The 18,172-nt window shown below is 39.2% G+C and overlaps 1 protein-coding gene and 1 long non-coding RNA gene across 4 annotated transcripts in view; one reads left to right on the top strand and one right to left on the bottom strand.

Moving 5' to 3' along the window:
• The window catches only part of MACROD2 (MACRO domain containing 2), a 2,135,582-nt gene that overhangs the window by 1,144,203 nt on the left and 973,207 nt on the right, over window positions 1-18,172 (bottom strand). The window lies entirely within an intron of this gene.
• Window positions 12,402-18,172, top strand: part of LOC105526597 — a 24,896-nt gene continuing 19,125 nt past the window's right edge. The window contains exon 1 of the long non-coding RNA XR_001004101.1: window positions 12,402-12,545. This is a non-coding gene — a long non-coding RNA (uncharacterized LOC105526597). The remainder of the gene's footprint in view (window positions 12,546-18,172) is intronic.

Genomic DNA, 18,172 nt, shown 5'->3' with positions numbered 1-18,172 from the left:
AAAAGCACAAAATGATTGATATCAGATATTTAATGACAGATAATATGTGACCATCTGGCAGGCTTTAAAAGCAAGAAAAAGCAACACATTGTTAGAGTGTCTACAGAAGATCAGAATGTTGGCTGGGTGCAGAGGCATGCACCTGTAATCCCAGCACTTGGGAGGCTGAGGCAGGTCAATTGCTTGAGCTCAGGTGTTTGAGACCAGCCTGAACAACACGGCAAAACCCTGCCTCTAGCAAAAATGCTAAAAAAAATAAATAAATAAAAATTAAAAAAATAATTAGCTGGGCATGGTGGCATACGTCTGTGCTCCCAGCTACTAAGGAGGCTGAGATGGGAGGATTGCTGGAGCCCAGGTGGTCGAGGCTGTGGTAAGCCATGGTCACACCACCACATTCCAGCTAATTCCAGAATTAGCCCCAGTGATAGAATGAGATCCTATCAAAAAAAAAAAAAAAGAGAGAGAGAGAAAAAGAGAAAGAAATTCAGAACGTTGATGCTAACTAAAAAGCTCTTTGACTTCTGACTCTAAAATGTGGCATAGAAACAAGGTGGCTTAATTTCCCCCAATAGAAAAACAAAACCAAATATACAGCACCTAGATTTTTTCCAGTAATACCCTAGAACTAAAATATGAGGAGATAGTTTCCAGGGCTACAGAGAAGTGAAAAAACTACAAGATGACAGTAAAAGAACTGGACTTACATATCTGTGACACCTCTCCCCACCACCTGCCTGGCATCAAGTGTGCAGAAATTTTCCACTAATTCATAGTTTCCACATAGGAAAAAGTGAGATCAAGGTGGACAATCAACTTCCTTACCATCTTGGGTTCCCTGGCAGGAGAATCTGTCCCTGTTTCAATCCACAGGAAGTATCAGGAGTGCCTGGAGGAAGAAATATCCCTGAGGACAGCCAAAGAAAAAGAGGCGAGGCAGGACTACCATCCCCTCCCTGGGAAACTCTGCTCTGTACTAAGAAAAGAAGAGAGAAGATCCAAATACATAAAATCACAAAGGAAAAAGGACACATAGCAACTGAGACCACATAATTATTACAGATTACTACAAACTATACACCAACAAATTGGAAAACCTAGAAGAAATGGATAAATCCCTAGACACATACAATCTACTAAAATTGAACTACGAAGAAATAAAAAAACCTCAACAAACTAATAATGAGTAATGAGTCTGAAGCTGTAATAATACTCTTTCATCAAAGAAAAGCCCAGGACCTGATGGCTTCACTGCTGAATTCTAACAAACGTGTAAAGAACTAATACTAATTCTACTCAAATTCTTAAAAAAAAAATTAAGCAAGAGGGAATATTTCCAAACTCATTCTACAAGGATAGCATTACCTTGATACCAAAACCAGACAAAGGCACACAAAGAAAACTGCAGGTCAATATCACTGATTAACATAGATACAAAAATTCTCAACAGAATACAAGCAAACCAAATTTTACAACACATTAAAAAGATCATTCACCAAGATCAGGTGGAATTCATCCCAGGGATGCAAGTACAGTTCAACACACAAAAATCAATAAACATGATACATCACATGAACAGAACCAAGGAGAAAAACATGATCATTTTGATAAATGCTGAAAAAGCATTTTAAAAATTCAACATCCCTTTATGATAAAATGTTCCACAAACTTAGTATAGAAGGAACATACCTTAAAATAATAAAGGCTATATGACAAAACCCACAGCTACCATTGTACTGAACATGGAGAAATTGAATGTCTTTCCTCTAAGATCTAGAATAAGAAAAGGATGCTCGCCTTTACTACTTTTATTCAAAATAATACTACAAGTCATGGCCAGAGCACTTAGGCAAGATAAAGAAAGAAAAGGCATCCAGATTGGTTTGTGTTTGTGTGTATGATTGTTTGTTTTGTTTCTGACACAGGGTGTCACTCTGCTGCCCAGGCAATACTGCAGTGGTGCAATCACTTCTCACTGCAGCCTTCACCGCCTGGGCTCAGGTAATCCTCCCAACTCAGCCTCTGGAGTAGCTGGGACTACAGACATGTGCCACCATACCCAGCTATTTTTTTTTTTTTTTGTAGAGATGAGGGTTTCCACATGTTGCCCAGGCTCCAAACTGGAAAGAAAAATGTCAAATTAGCCTTGTTCAGGTTTAGGTTTTCAGTTTAGGTTTTTCTACATACAGATGACATGATCTCATACTTAGGAAAACCTTAAGATTCTACCAAAAAACTGTTAGAACTGATAAACAAATTCAGTAAAGTTGTAGGATACAAAATCAACATATAAAAATTATCAGCATTTATATAAACCAGCAGTGAATAATCTGAAAAAATTCATGAATGTAATCCCATCTATAATAGCTACAAAGAATATAAAATACTTAGGAATGAATTTAAACAAAGAAGTGAAAGATCTATACAAAGAAAACTATAAAACACTGATGAAAGAAATTGTAGAGAACACCACAAAAGGAAAAGAATTAAATGTAAAAATACTTAATGCTCAGGGATTGGAAGAATTAATATAGCTAAAATGACAATATTATCCAAAGCAATTTTACAGATTCAATGCAATCCCTATCGAAATACCATGGCATTTTCACAGATATAGGAAAAGTAATCCTAAAATTCATATGGAACCACAAAACACACCAAATAGCCAAAGTAATCGTGAGCTAAAAGAACAATGCTGGAAGCATCACACTACCCAACTTTAAAATATACTGCAGAGCTACAGTAACCAAATCAGCATGATGCTGGGACAAAAAGAGACACATAGTACAATGGAACAGAGTAGAAAGCCCAGATATGAATCTGCACATTTATAGCCTACTCATTTTTGACAAAGCCACCAAGAACATACAATGAGGAAAGGAGTCTCTTGAATAAATGGTGCTAGGAAAATTGGGTAACCATTTGTAGAAAAATGAAACTAGACCCCTATCTCTCACCATATATAAAAATCAAATCGAAATGGATTACAGACTTAAATCTAAGACCTGAAACTATAAAAGTACTAGAAGAAAACATCAGGGAGATGCTCCAGGTCTAAGCAAAGACTTTTTGTGTAAGATTTCAAAAGCAGAGGCAACAAAAGCAAAAATTGACAAATGAGATTACATCAAGCTAAAGATTCTGCACAGAAAAGGAAACACCCCAAAAAGAAGAGGGCATTCATAGCATGGGAGAAATATGTGCAGAGTCTCCATTTGACGGGATTGATAACCAGAGAATGTAAGAAGCTCTAACAACTCAATAGTAAAAAAAGAAAAAAAAATCTGATTTAACAATGAGCAAAATATCTGAACAGACATTTCTCAAAAGAAAACACACAAATGGCAATTTGATTTGTTACAAATCATGGAAGGAAGAATATTTTCTAAAAGAAATCTCTCTCCTTGATGACAAATTCTGTTTGGTTTAAGTTTTGTTTGTTTTGTTTTGTTTTGTTTTAAGACAGTTACCCAGGCAGTGGCATGATCTTGGCTCACTGCAAACTCCACCTCTTGGGCTCAGGTGATCCTCCTGCCTCAGCCTCCTGAGTAGCTGGGATTACTGGCACATGCCACCATGCCTGGCTAATTTTTGTATTTTTAGTAGAGCTGAGGTTTTACCATGTTGGCCAGGCCGGTCTTGAACTCCTGACCTCAAGTGATTGGCCCATCTCGACCTGCCAAAATGCTGGAATTACAGGTGTGAGCCAGTGAGCCCAGCCTGGTTTAGGTTTTATCAAGGTCACACTTGAGTACTTTTCAAATGTTCAACATGACTAATCATCAGAGAAATACAAATCAAAACCACAATGACATATCTTCTCACCCCAGTTAAAACGGCTGTTATCAAAAAGACAGAGACAACGGATGCTGACAAGGATCTAGAGAAAGGGAAACCCTTATACATTGTTGGCAGAAATGTAAATTAGTACAGCCAATCTGGAAAATAGTATGGAGGTTCCTGAAAAAACTAACAATAGAACAACTATGTGATTCAGTAATTCCAATACTGGGTCGAAATCAATAAAATAAAGAGGTATCTGCACTCCCATGTTCATTGCAGCACTAATCACAAGAACCAAAATATGGAATCAACTGAAGTATCCATCAATGAATGACTAGATAAATAAAATATGGTATATGTATGCAATTAAACATTATTCATCCAATAAAAAAGAATGAAAAATAAATTTGTTATCTGCAGCAACATGGATGGAACTGGAGGTTATTGTGTTAAGTGAAATAAGCCAAGCACAGAAAGATAAATATCATATCAATCATACATGGGAGCTAAAAAGTGGATCGCATGAAGAAAGAGTAGATTGGTGGTTACTAGAGGCTAGGAAGGGTAAGGGGGGGAGGATGAATAGAGGCTGATTAATGAGTACAAATATACAGTTTGATAGAAGAAATAAGACCTGTGTTTCATAGATCAACAGTGTGACTATAATTTATAATAATCTATTCTATATTTCAAAATAGTTAAAAGAATAATTTGAATGTTTCAAATTAAAAGAGCATTAAAAAGACAAATATTTAAGATTATATATGTATGTGTATCCCAATTACACTGATTTGTTCTTTACAAATTATATGAATGTATTATATTATCACATGTACCTCAAAAATATAAATATACCTCATTATTATTGCCTGGAAAACAAATGTCAAAATACTGGACCCAAACTGGACCACAGCCTAAGCACTTTGCAGTTAAGATAAGTCTTTGTTTTGATAATGTTAGAGATGACTGATTCCCCATTATTCACAAGAACATTTTTTGAGACTCAGAAGTAATTATGAAACAAAACCTTTCACACAAGGTAGGAAGAATGGATCTCTACCGGCCCAAATGAAACCGAACTCTGCCCTACAATCACCACCACCACTTCCTTGCCTCCTCTGCCTGAACACTCACCCCCTACTACCTCCTCTACTGCCTTCACCAACTATCTCCACTCCCCACTCCCAGACCTTCCCATCTCAGCCTATGCTACCTCCACTCCTACCTCCACCCTCCTATGTCAGAGTCCTACTCCTCTGCATCCACCAGCACAACCTCCACACTCTCCTGACCTCCCACACTGGCTTGGTCCTGACCACTGTATTCTACCTGTACCTCTTTCAGCAGTTTCCATTTCACATTGTTTCCAGTGTATTTACTTAATCTACCTTCCTTTACTTGCCTAAAGCTTCCTTTAGCAGCCTCCTTACAAAATAACAGGCTACATCTTTTTCTTTTGTTTATTTTCTCCCGCCCCTAACTTAATGATTGCCATAATAACTGCATAGTTAAACCTAAACAAGTTTTCCTCTCTCTTTCCTCACCAGCTGACATGGAGAACAGCATGGTTTCTCTGACTATTCGCAGAAGTACATGCTTTTTCACTGACTCCTACTTATAACTCGGTGGATTTTGATTTGTGGTCATTCTCAGTCTCTTATCTAAAGACGGTGCCAGGCACAGGTGAATTTACCATGGAGCCAATTACTCTGAAGCTTCTGGGCCCTTTACTTGCATGAGTGGGGCCACTGCAATATTTTATTTGCATTTGTTTTTGGAAAGGACTTTTAAAATTGTAAGAGCTTCAGATCCCATATAACCTGGATCAGCTCCTGGAGGAGAGAGCTACAAAGATTTACTAGTAAAGCTTTGGTTTATCAGCAGTTTTCATGTATTTATTGTTTTCTACTCCATTACAGGCATACATAAAGATGGGCTGGCTAAAAGTTTGTAGGGACATAGAAACATTTTCAGCAGGTATTCGAAGAGGTAGTTTATGGGACCTAGAACAGATGAAAATATCTCTTTGCTGGTCAGCACACAATCAATAAGGACAAGTCACTCTGAAATGACCTCACTGAATTACTTGAATTCTAAAGTTTCTTTCCTGTCTCAGGGCATTTTCACTTGTTCCTTCTGCCTCAAATGCTCTTCTCCCAGATCTCTGCAAGGCTGGCTCCTTCTTGACCTTCAGTTTTCAACTCCTATGTCACCCTTTGAGAGGCCCTCCCTGCAGTTGTCTCCATGCTCAGTACCATTTGTTTTCTTTATACCACATATTCATATTAAACATTTTTTTGCAGATGTTTTATTTACTTTTTGAAAGTCTGCATCCCCCACTGAAATGTAAGCACAAGAGGGCGGAGACCTCTGCTGTCTTGTACCTATGGTATCCCTAAGGCCTGGAATGTGCTTGGCTCCCAGAACAATTAGTACTTATGGAAGAAAGAAAAGAAGGAAGCATGGGTGAGTAGGTTTGATGGATATTATTCAAATCCAGTAAAATATTTTCAGAGTCTATTATAATACTCTTAGCACAACATAGAGAAAATACAAACAGTAAAATTAATGCAAAAGTCAAACAATCATTTGTAAAGAAGATTACTGGTAAATCTAGGAGTCTTAGAACATTTTTGCACTAGAAGACTGGAAGGATTTAGCATGCTCCCTTTAATGATAGCAGTTCACTGTGGTAGTGAGAAGATTCCAGAAGGAGGCTTGGCCACCCAGGAAGAGGTGATGAAGTTCAGAAAAGTTCCCTAGGCAATTCCAGCATTCCAGTCAACACTTTCAAATCTAGTCCCAGTGGAAGATCTCTGCATTTCTGGACAAAGATAAATTCTAAAAAGGTGTCTAGCACATGCCTTGTGTTCAAGTGGTTATATCAAGGGATCCCAGATGCCTGAGTTTTCATTGGCTACATTAGGGTTGCCTGGGAAACTAAACACAACAAAAAAACACATAGGCATTCCTGAGCCTTACCTGAGATTCACTAAGTCTGTGGGGTAGCCTGAAAAATCAGTACTCTAAAGACCTTTCCAGCATATTCTGAGATGCAGCTACTAGATTTGAGGACCTCTGTGCTGAGTGATGGAACCAGAATTCAAGAAGACCTAAACAGGCTTGAGCAATGTGCCAAAAAAAGACAAGATACATTTGATGCTGGAGTTTTGTATTCTCAGAATCTTTCTAAGGTATTGAAGAACCTGAGTTAATGAACAAAGATTTAAAATTTTCAATGGAAGAATAGAAATACTTGTTCTGAAAGAGTGTGTGTATGTGTGTGTGTGTGTGTGAAATATAGGATTTGTAAAACTGTGTCAAACATCTTTCTTTGGTCCACTCAGTTCGATCTCCATTTTTCTCCCTGCTGCGTGGCTGGAGGCTGATCTTTATGGACTTCATCAATGGTGTTCCTCACCCACAGGTACCCAGTAGGCCAAGGAGGAGTCCCCTCAGGAGAGTGGAGGAAGAGAGAAGAGAGGACTCTGGGTACTTATTCCCTCAGCCCTCTCAATTGGAGGTCTGTCTTCAACTGAAGGTCACAGTCCCTCTATATAATTCTCCTCCTCCAGAGAGTCCCTTTGTTAAACCTTTCCTTTTCTTATTTTGTTATTATTATTATTTTTTTGAAACAGAGGCTCACTCTGTTGCCCAGGCTGCAGTGCAGTGGTGCACTCTTGGTCACTGCAACCTCCACCTCCTGAGTTCAAGCGATTCACCTGCCTCAGCCTCCTGAGTAGCTGGGATTACAGGCGCATGCCACCACACCCAGCTGATTTTTTTATTTTTTGGTAGAGACAAGGTTTCACCCTGTAGGCCAGGCTGGTCTCGAACTCCTAACCTCAAGTTATCCACCCACCCCAGCCTCCCAAAGTGCTGGGATTATGGTCATGACCCACCATGCCCAGCTTGTTAAACCTCTTCTGATATTTTTTTCTCATTTGGATGTGTTGTTTTTGCTGACACCACGACTGATGGTCTGATCTCATGAGGAGATGGGTTGAAGGTGCATAGGATTATAGCTTCTTAGCTGCTTGTAAAAAAGAGCAGCTATGCTGCTGCTCTCATTATGCTCTCACTTAATGAGAATGTGGCCTTCTTCTGTTGCTTTATTATGTGTCTAGAATAGGGGTGATAGTCCCATGGCTCTCCATACAAATCTTGTCTCATCAGGAATTTATGTCCATCTTAAAAGAAACATTGATATCCTGGAAGGGCCAGAAGGGCAGACAGATGGCTGGTTAGATGGTCCCATTTTTGAGCTCATTCGTCTTGGTAAACTCTTCGACGTGCTGCAGGAGGCACCAGTGCGTGGGGGCATAAGGAGGAATTCTGCGGCCCAGATGGCCTGGAATTAAGTCCCAGCTCTACCTGCTTATCAGTTGTGCAACTTGACAAGTTATTTAACCTTTCTGAGTTCCTGATCTGCTTCCTTTACTGTAAAGTAAAAAAAAAAAAAAAAAAACCTTTCTCATAGGTTATGATGACTGTAAAGCATCCCTAGAACAAAGTATGTATGTTTTAAATAAATAAAAATAAAAATTCCAATCCTCGTTGTACAAATTTCAGAGTAAACCATTACCTTCAATAAATGACAAGTGCCTTATGTTATTTTTCTATAAATAGTAAGTTATTTTAAACGGCTATTTTCTGCAGATATTAATTTTAGTCTACAAAGAGCCATTACAGTTGAATTGTGGCATTAAGACAAAAGTTTGAGGCACTGAATGACTTATTCCAATAGAAACTTTGCTTTCACTTTTTATTTTTTTGAGTCGGGGTCTCACTCTGTCCCCCAGGTGGGAGTCCCGTGTCATGATCATGGCTCATTGCAGCCTCAATCTCCTGGGCTCAAGCGATCTTCCCATCTCATCTTTTATCTTTTGTAGAGCCGAGTTCTCTCTATGTTGCCCAGGCTGGTCTCAAACTCTTGGATTCAAGTGATCTTCCCACCTTGGCCTCCCAAAGTGCTGGGATTACAGGCCTGAGCCACGACACTCAGCCAAAAACTTTAAAAATATATCTTAGAGGTTAAAATTCTAATATTTTATTTCTGTGCTAAGATTCAGAGAACACAATTTGAAAGAGCCAATGCTAGCATTTTAAGTATCCTTCTCGTTCCTATCCTCTTGTCACAGATAATTATAGTGTGTTATCTGTTTCTATGATTGTAAGGATTTTGAATAAGACCTCAATCTTATCCAAAAAGCACAATAATTTCCGGTATGTATAAAGGGATTTTGTGTTAAAGTCCAGGTTTCAAAACCCATGAAGCATGATGTTGACAACTCTGACAATTTCTCATGAGAGTGGTTTTAAAAAAAAGGGAGGTTACATTAAAAGAGTTTTTCTCTGAAAACTTCTCTTTCTATCTCGTTAATACTTATTTAAAAATCTCAATATATTTTGTCCATATAAAAGAAAAAGAAGACACCCTGGCATCATATTACAATGTTGCCAGAAATTAGTTATATACTTATCCAGCTTTCATCAGCACAGCATTCTGTCTGTCACTTAAACTTCAACTTTAGGCTGGGCACTGTGGTTCACGCCTGTAATCCCAGCACTTTGGGAGGCCGAGGTGGGCAGATCATGAGGTCAGGAGTTTGAGACTAGCCTGGCCAACATGGTGAAATCCCGTCTCTACTAAAACTACAAAAATTAGCTGGCCATGGTGGCACGTGCCTGTAGTCCCAGCTACTTGGGAGGCTGAGGCAGGTGAATCACTTGAACCTGGGAGGCAGAGGTTGTGGAGAGCTGAGATTGTATGACTGCACTCCAGCCTAGGCAACAGATTGAGATTCCATCTCAAAAAAACAAAACAAAACAAACAAGCAAAAAAACTTCAACTTTAAATGGTCCTTTAGGATCACTTGGAATTTGGGTATATATGAAATGGAAGTGTTTATATGGACTCCCATGTTCAAAAAAGAAAGATGGATAACTTTTAACAGGTTTTTTTTTGTGTGACGCAGGAGAAAGGAGGGAAAGAGAGATGTAGCTCTGGAGAGAAAAGGTCAAAGGAAGTGGGTAATTCTCAGGGCTGGGCTTTTCACTCCGCCTGTGCCAGGGCAGGTCTCCTTGCTTAGCTGAAAGTGAGTGTCATGGCTGTTCCTTCAGCTCATTTCCGTTCACTGGAACAACCACCCTAAATTAGAGTCTCAGCTGTGGGCAATTTCTGCAAAACCTCTAACAGGAACTCCCAGCAACTCCCTTCTCTCAAGCAAGAGAGGAAGGTTATATAAGTCACAGAGAGTTCGCCCACCCAGAACCAGGGGCAGAGCCAGTTCCGAGAACTTTCTCTATTATGCTTCCTTTATGTCCTACCAGGTAGGTTAAGCCCTAGATTATTAACTTTTTGCTGGTTTGCTTGGTTGATTTTTTGGTTTTTTTTTTTTTTTTAAAGAGACAGGGTCTCACTCTATTGCTCAGGCTAGAGTGAAATGGTACAATCATAGCTCACTGTAGTCTCCAACTCCTGGGCTCAAGTGATCCTCCCAGCTCAGCCTCCCAAGTAGCTATGACTACAGGCATGTGTATGTGTCATCACACCCAGCTAATTTTCTTTCTTTTTTTTAAGAGACAGGGGTCTTGTTACATTGTCCAGACTAGTCTTGAACTCATAGCCTCAAGCAATCTTTCCACCTCATCCTCCCAAAGTACTGGGATTACACGCCAGGTGTAAGCCACCACACCTGATCCTTTGATTTTTTTTTTTTTTAATCAGGGATATATCAGAAGTAATTTAAACCTATGAGGAAGGGATTAAATTTATTCATGTATGTTTACTTTTTAAAAATTAATTGAAGTCCACTTAGAACTTTACAACATTTACCAAAATGCATCACGAAGCTTCTTAGAGAAAATCATGCCATGGGTCTGTATGGCAGACACACCTAACAGCAATAACTCAAGCACACCCTGAGAAGAATCCAGGAGTGGTCAAGCTGGAGATTCACTCCTCATCTATGAAGAACATCTGAACCCCTGGCCCATCATTTGGAATGCAAACTATACAGGGATCAGGGGCCTTTTGTTTTGGGTTAAAGGGAGGTTGCTTGGTGAAGATTGCTAAGTGAAAATGCTATATAATCTGCATGCTTTTTACAAATGGTAGTGGTTTTCCTGTCCAGCCTCCCACTCCTGGAATGTTCTGTATGTAAGTCTTCTATAAACCCTATGTCTCATTCACTGGCTCCGGGTCTCTTCCCGAGCCATCCCTGTTGGAATCAATAGGGGCCTGGCATGACAGTGTCTATATGTATTTTCTGGTTGCTTCCTAAATTTCATTCTGAATAAGAAAATGTTCATAGTTCTACTAGAATAAGGACCTCATCTATCAATTATGTGCCTTCAGTGCCTACAATAGTGCCTGGGACTTGGTAGGTGCGCCATACTTTAAAAAAATATATTTTTAAGGATGAGGTCTCACTATGTTGCCCAGGCTGGCCTTGAATTCCTAGGCTCAAGTGTTCCTCCTGCCTCAGCCTCCTGGGAAGCTGGGACTACAGATGTGAGCCACTGTGCCTGGCCTTTTTTAAATTTTTTTCTCTTTTTACTTAAAATAATTGCTATAATTAAAATAAAATTTACTTAAAAAAATTTGCCATAATTTTTTTAAATGAATGAAAACATGGGAACAGGAGCTAGATTTTTTTTTTTTTTTAAGATAGGATCTCCCTATGTTTCCCAGGCTGGCTTTAACTCCTGGCCTGAAGTGATCCTCTGGCGTCAGCCTCCCAAAGTGCTGGGATTGCAGGCATGAGCCACTGTGCTCAGCCAAAATGTTTAATACTGTTATTGAGTATCAGCTCTGAGAAGGTGTCATGGCAGGCATTTGACATGCACCATCTCAATCTCCCAACAATGCTAAAAGTTAGGTGCCTGTGACATACTAAATTTATAGATGAAATGCTAAGATAAAGAGAAGGCAAGTAGCTTGCCTGAGACCTCATAGCTCAGAAATGGAAGAAGTCAAACCTGGATAGTTGAACTCCAGAGTCTACACTCAGAACACCATAGTTAATATACATGTTTTAACCTCTGCTTTCCATTTTTCCCTATGTAAGAACTCAACTGTGTTTAAACTGGTGAGAGATCATTCCACATTGACATCAAAGTTTGTGAAAGCAAAAAATGTACAGTTATTTTCACTTATATATAAATTTACATTTTTAAAAAGTACTTATTGATTGTGACTTAATACCAATATACATTTGGCCTCTGCCCTGGTTCCCGACATAAAGCACATAAAACTCAGGTAAATTCCTAAGTGATAGGGGTAACAGGAGCATCTTTCTGTTCTTGAAACAAGAGCTTCTAAAACTCTTGGAATCATTCAAGCAATAGGGGTGAGAAGAGCATCTTCTGTTACTCCTAATAAGCCCCTTTCAACCATACCCAAGTTTATGTTAATAAGGTGACTCAGAGAACGGCAGCCCCTTGCCAGAGGAACCAACCATGTGACTAAAAGGTTGGAATTTTCAGCTCCACTCTCCCACCTCCAGGATGGGGAGAGGGGCTGGAGATGAGTCTAGTCAGCAAAGGCCAATGATGTCATCAATCATACCTATATAATGGAACCCCCACAAACACTCTAAATAAAGGGGTTCCAAGAGCTGCTAGATTGGTGAATACATGGAGGTGCGGGGAGGGTGGTGAGCCCAGAGAGGATGTGGATTCCCCACGGCCCTTCCCACATAACTCATTCTTTCATTTAGCTGTTCCTGAATTGTGTCCTTCATCAGCAACTGACAATGGTGAGTCAGGTGTCTTCCTGAGTCCTGTGAGCCATTCTAACAAATTATTGAACTTAAGGAAGGAATTGTGAGAAACCTCTGATTTATAGCCTCAGTCCGAAGTATAGGAAGCCCAGGCTTATGATCAGCATCTGAAGTGGAGCAGGCTGTGGGATTGATTCCTTAAACTGTGGGGTCTGTGCTAACTTCAGAGCCAGAATTGAATTAAATTATAGGACACCTAGTTGGTATGAGAATTGTAATGTGTGGAAAATCCGCACATTTGGTGTCAGAAGTGTTATGAGAGTAGAGAAATGTTTTCCTTTGCTGATAAATATAAAAAGTCAGCAATTAATTAGTTTCTCTCATTTTAAGGCCCTTCATAAACCTCCCTTGCTTTTCCTTTAAGAGGGCAAAGAATTAGAGCAAACCAGAAAAAAAAACAAAAAACATGCTTATAGTGTAAGCAACAAATATGGCTGGCTGCAGCTAATGGAACGCTAGTGATTAAAAACAGGAAGAATGCTCTTAAAGTACTTTTAGCGATGAAAATAATGTTGCTGTCATTTATTGCATATAATTCAAATTCAGTTTTGTCAACAAAATGGACAGCTTCTAGTGAATTTGAGAAGATGTGGGTTGGGAATGTAAACCATATTACATGATTTTTCATGGTCGTTTCATGTAGACATCCTTCAGAGCATGGTCTCAGCTAGCATGTGGCATCATGTGCACGCTTCATATAGGATGATGAGGACTTAGGACCTATGAACCTTTGAAATATTCCCCGTCCAGCAGGCAGGGTCCTCGAGTTTCAATCTCAGCACTGATATTAACCAGGCATGTGACTTTTTTGGCAAGTCCCTTACCTACTACTTGTGTTGTCTTCCTCTAAGTCAGAATAGTTGGCCCTTAAACACCTGCCAGCACTAAGCATATCTTTCAAACCACTACCTTTCAAAGCTTTCATTCTTAGTGAATTCTAAATCCTTAATTAATGACTTATTTATATCTCTAAAATCTTAAGAAAACTCAAAACTCTGTACAAGTTAGTCTTACAAACGAACAAAAATGTCTAGGTAGACTCATCAAGATTTCTGAGGGGTTGGTGACTTGACAAAGGATGTGAACCCGTGAGGATAAAATAGTAATTCTATACTGACATTGGCATGCAGCCAAGCTGCCTCTGGAGTTGATGGGGTGTTGGGCATAAAAGGATGTAGTAAATTCCCTGAGTTCCGGCAGCTGGTGGACAAGAAGATGCGTGAATGTGTCTATTCAGAATTTAGTATGGCATCCATGTTTTTGATCAACCTGGAAAATCCAGTTTTTCTTTTGTACGCCAGTGGGTGCCATCGCAGAAAATGCAGCACATCATTCTAAGAATGGACTCAAATTAAAAGGCTCTGAGGACTCAGCCATGCCTGGGTTAACAAGTAAAACTTGTCACCAGCATTCTGCACTGTTGAATACATATTATGGTAAAACGTGGATACTTAAAGAGAATTTTGATCAAGTGCAGAAGAAAACAGCAATGTTTTTTGTTGTTGTTGTTTTTTACATATAGCAATAGAGCTTCTGAAAACAGAAAGTGATGTTCCAACATGGACCACTGAGGAGTAAACACCTGTAACATCTTTCAGTTCAATTCCATCAGGAGCAGATACTAACAAGCAGTTCAACCAGCATCTATTTCAACACCCCTCTAGCTTCCTTTGATTGCTATACTATAGAAGACAAAAAACTAAAACTACATTTCCCAGGTTCCCTGGGAACTAGCCTGTAATCAGTGTGGAGCCACCAAGCCAACCCGAATGTGTGAACGTTGAGGTGAAAGCAAACAACATAAACTATTAGCTGTATGAAAGAATGGCTCCTTGGGAGAAAGCATGGCGGCAGAATATCTGGTTCTTTTGAGGAGCTGTGCCATAGTTTCTGACCCCTAGACTTTAATGTCGTAAGTGACTTTAATGTCGTAAGTGACAATAGCAGCAGTAGTATTTCTGCTAGGACAGTCTAGTGTTTAGGCTGGGCATTTTTGAGGTGTCATCCCTGGCTGCATTGCTCCCGGATTAAATCACATAGAATGGATTCTGTAGCATGCAACCAAGAACTCCAATTACATGCTACAATCTTCTGTTTCTCTACTTCTTGAACTTTCACCCTCTGGCAATGATCAGCTGTAACAACTTTTTTTCCCCTTTTCCTGTGATTGCAAGAAGCTCTTAGCGAAGACAATCTCACTTATGTACAGGATCCACACTCAATATATTTTCAGGAAGTTGTAAATAGGTAGGAGAAGGCAAGATTATACTGAAACTACAAATTTAAGTTGTATGATTATGCAAGAAATTGAACACTAGAAGTTTTTTTCCCACAATAATGCAAGGATGAACTGACAATAAGGTGTGTGTATTCTGTTAAAACCCACGTTCACTGGAATCACAGGAAGCCCAATATAGTTATCATCCATTTGGTAAGGCTGTAGTGTCAGTTAATTTTATTTCTTGAAGCATTCAAGACATTTCAAATACACTTTTCTAATTAGCCATAGCCTTTGGCTCCCCCACCCCCTGCCTTTCTAGCCCACTATACAGGTGGCAAACACAAGATATAGCAAGCTAGAGCATTTTTTCCTCCTCAAAAAGGAAAAAAAAAAAAAAACCATGTCAATTGGAGGAGTTGAAATCATGTTCAACACTCTGGGTTGGCCCTGATTTCAGCCTCCTGTGACACTCCACTCTCATTCCCACACATGCAGCTAATGTCTCTGGCATGACTATATTGAGTTTGATTTGTTCATATACTAAAGCTGCTTGAGCACTCAAACATACTGCTTCCTTTTTTTTTTTTTTTTTTTGACGGAGTTTCACTCTGTCACCAGACTGGAGTGCAGTGGCACAATCTCGGCTCACTGCATCCTCTTCCTCCTGGGTTCAAGTGATTATCCTGTCTCAGCCTCCTGAGTAGCTGGGACTACAGGTGTGCACCACCATACCCAGCTAATTTTTTGTATTTTTAGTAGAGACGGGGTTTCACCATGTTGGCCAGGATGGTCTTGATCTCTTGACCTCATGATCCACCCACTTCAGCCTCCCAAAATGCTGGCATTACAGGCGTGAGCCACTGCGCCTGGCCAGTGCTTCCTATTTTTTTAAAAAAATTGCTTCAGATACTTCTCAATTAACAAAAATGATTAAAATGCCCTAGCTATTAAAACAAACAAAAAACAAAAAACTCTGCATTTAGGCAAAAGTGTGAAGATGGCAACAGGACAGCCTGGGAAAAAGACAAGTAATATCCATCAAGAGGCTACCTGTCCCAGGTGCCTTACTGATACAGATTTGTTATTTTATTTTCTCAATGACCACGTGAAGAGACAAGTAACTTGCCTAAATTCATGGAGTAAGTATGCCCCAGAGACAAGGCTGGAACCCAGGACTGCCTGTCTCCAAAGCCATTTCCATTAAACTCCACCAGAGAGGTCAGGAACATGTTGTATAAGTCCTGACAGTCAGGCCATTGATAAAGCCTATCCTGTATCTCTTTCTTTGCATCTCTTCCAGTGAAACGCACCAAGAAATCTTGTTTAGAGATTATAATTTATGGTACCAATTCGAATGCAAACACTGTTGTACAATAAACATAAAAAGGTCATATGAACATAGTAGGGCATGTTGTCATTCTCTGTGGAGAAGGAAGATTGGTGAAGTACATTCTATGCTATACAAATCATAAATATTTGAATGACCAGGGTTTCTAGAGGATATAACAGCTCAAGAGCCCTATATGCAGAGAACTTTAGAAGTTAAGCCTTCTATATGTATTCTGCCAATTTCCAGTGGGGGAAATGTCATTTTCCTTTGCAAGGATGATGACTCATGCAGAATCAATGAACAGAGATAGAAACATGTAATAGCCTTTTAGAATCTGGTAATTTGATGATTAAGTCATGCCTTCAGAAAATTCTCTGGACTTCTCATTACAAAATAGCACCCTGGTGTTTGGGCGCAGTGGATAAATATTATGTATAACCTCTATCTGAGAGTAGAGTTTTCTGAAACTAAGATAATCGGGGACAGGAAGGTGTTTCTTTTTCCTGGATTTGTTATTACAATAACACCACAATGTTATTTATATTACGGAAGGTTAAAAAGTATAAAGAAAGCATTTGAAAATGGGCATAATTTTAACCAGAGTTGTTAACTCCTATCTATCTTTGCAGTAGGATTGAGAGAAAAGGGTAAAACAAAACAAAATAAAACAAAAAACACAGGAGATTGTACCCTGGTGAAAATGATTCTCTCTCAAGATGGCCATAAAAGACAAGCATTACCTAGTTTCAACCACCTGCCTGATGAGAAGTGAATAAGAAAAAAAAAAAAAAAATTGTGTCAATACTTTATACACAGAAAAGGAGATATTTAATCCAATCATTAAATATCAGAGCCTAAGAAGACAAGGCAATCGGGAATAAAAACACACTGAGGGTTATTTATATTACAAATCTTATTAGATGTGTAGCTTTACTTTCAGCCTTTTCCATGTTTTTAATATGTTTTAATGATAGTAACTGTGACAAGAAATTGGGTGATAGAAAATAGAGTAGCATTTTCACTTTCATCTGTGTCTCTTCAGAGATTGGTCTCAGATTTCACAGTCCAGATCCTAGTGTTTGTTAAAGTAGGATAAAGAGACACCACCAACAGGATATTTGCTTGAGACTCCCTATTTCCCACTCGGATAGTGTTTTGATGCAGACTGAAGAGCTACATATATAAGGGTGATTGTTTACTCTGCTTATCTCTACAAAAGATCTTCGATTAAAAAATGTTCTCATCGACCCTTTCCTGGTTCACAATTGGACCATCTTATTCCTTTGACATTGTCTAGGCTTCCTATATCTGTATCTGTGGTATTTAACTCTACTTTCTTTTTTTTTTTTTTTTGAGGCAGAGTCTTGCTCTGTCACACAAGCTAGAGTGCTGTAGCATGATCTCGGCTCATGGCAACCTCCATCTTCCAGGTTCAAGCAATTCTTATGCCTCAGCCTTCCCAGTAGCTGGGATTACAGACGTGTACCACCATGCCAGGCTAATTTCTGTATTTTTAGTAGAGACAAGGTTTGGCCAGGCTTGGCCTCAAGTGATGCGCCTGCCTCAGCCTCCTAAAGTACTGAAATTACAGGCAAGAGCCACCACACCCAGCCAACTCTATTTTCATATGGTATTATTTTTCTGTTTTTTAATATGCTTAACCTTTTTTTGAAAAAGCAAGATTTTTGTTATAAGCTAACTTTTCAGAAACTAAAAATAGCCTTGATCTAATTTAAAACACTTTTACAACAGTTGAAAATAGATATAATCTATAAGATAATTATCTCATCATGGTCTATATATGACCTCAAAGACCCAAAGAGGGTTGCTTATAAATGGAAAATTAATTTTTTAATGACCAACAGTCATCATCTTTTTTAAGTCTGAGCAACGGTGAAAAAGTTGCAGAAAAATGAGGCCCGGCGCAGTGGCTCAGGCCTGTAATCCCAGCACTTTGGAAGGCTGAGGCCGGCGGATCACGAGGTCAGGAAATCCAGACCATCCTGGCTAACATGGTGAAACCCTGTCTCTACTAAAAATACAAAAAAATTA

This window comes from Colobus angolensis, unplaced genomic scaffold (genome assembly GCF_000951035.1).
Source record: "Colobus angolensis palliatus isolate OR3802 unplaced genomic scaffold, Cang.pa_1.0 Scaffold117, whole genome shotgun sequence".
Classification (NCBI taxonomy): Eukaryota; Metazoa; Chordata; class Mammalia; order Primates; family Cercopithecidae; genus Colobus; species Colobus angolensis.
The sequence above is the reverse complement of the archived record's forward strand: the minus strand, read 5'-3'. Positions and strand labels throughout refer to the sequence as shown.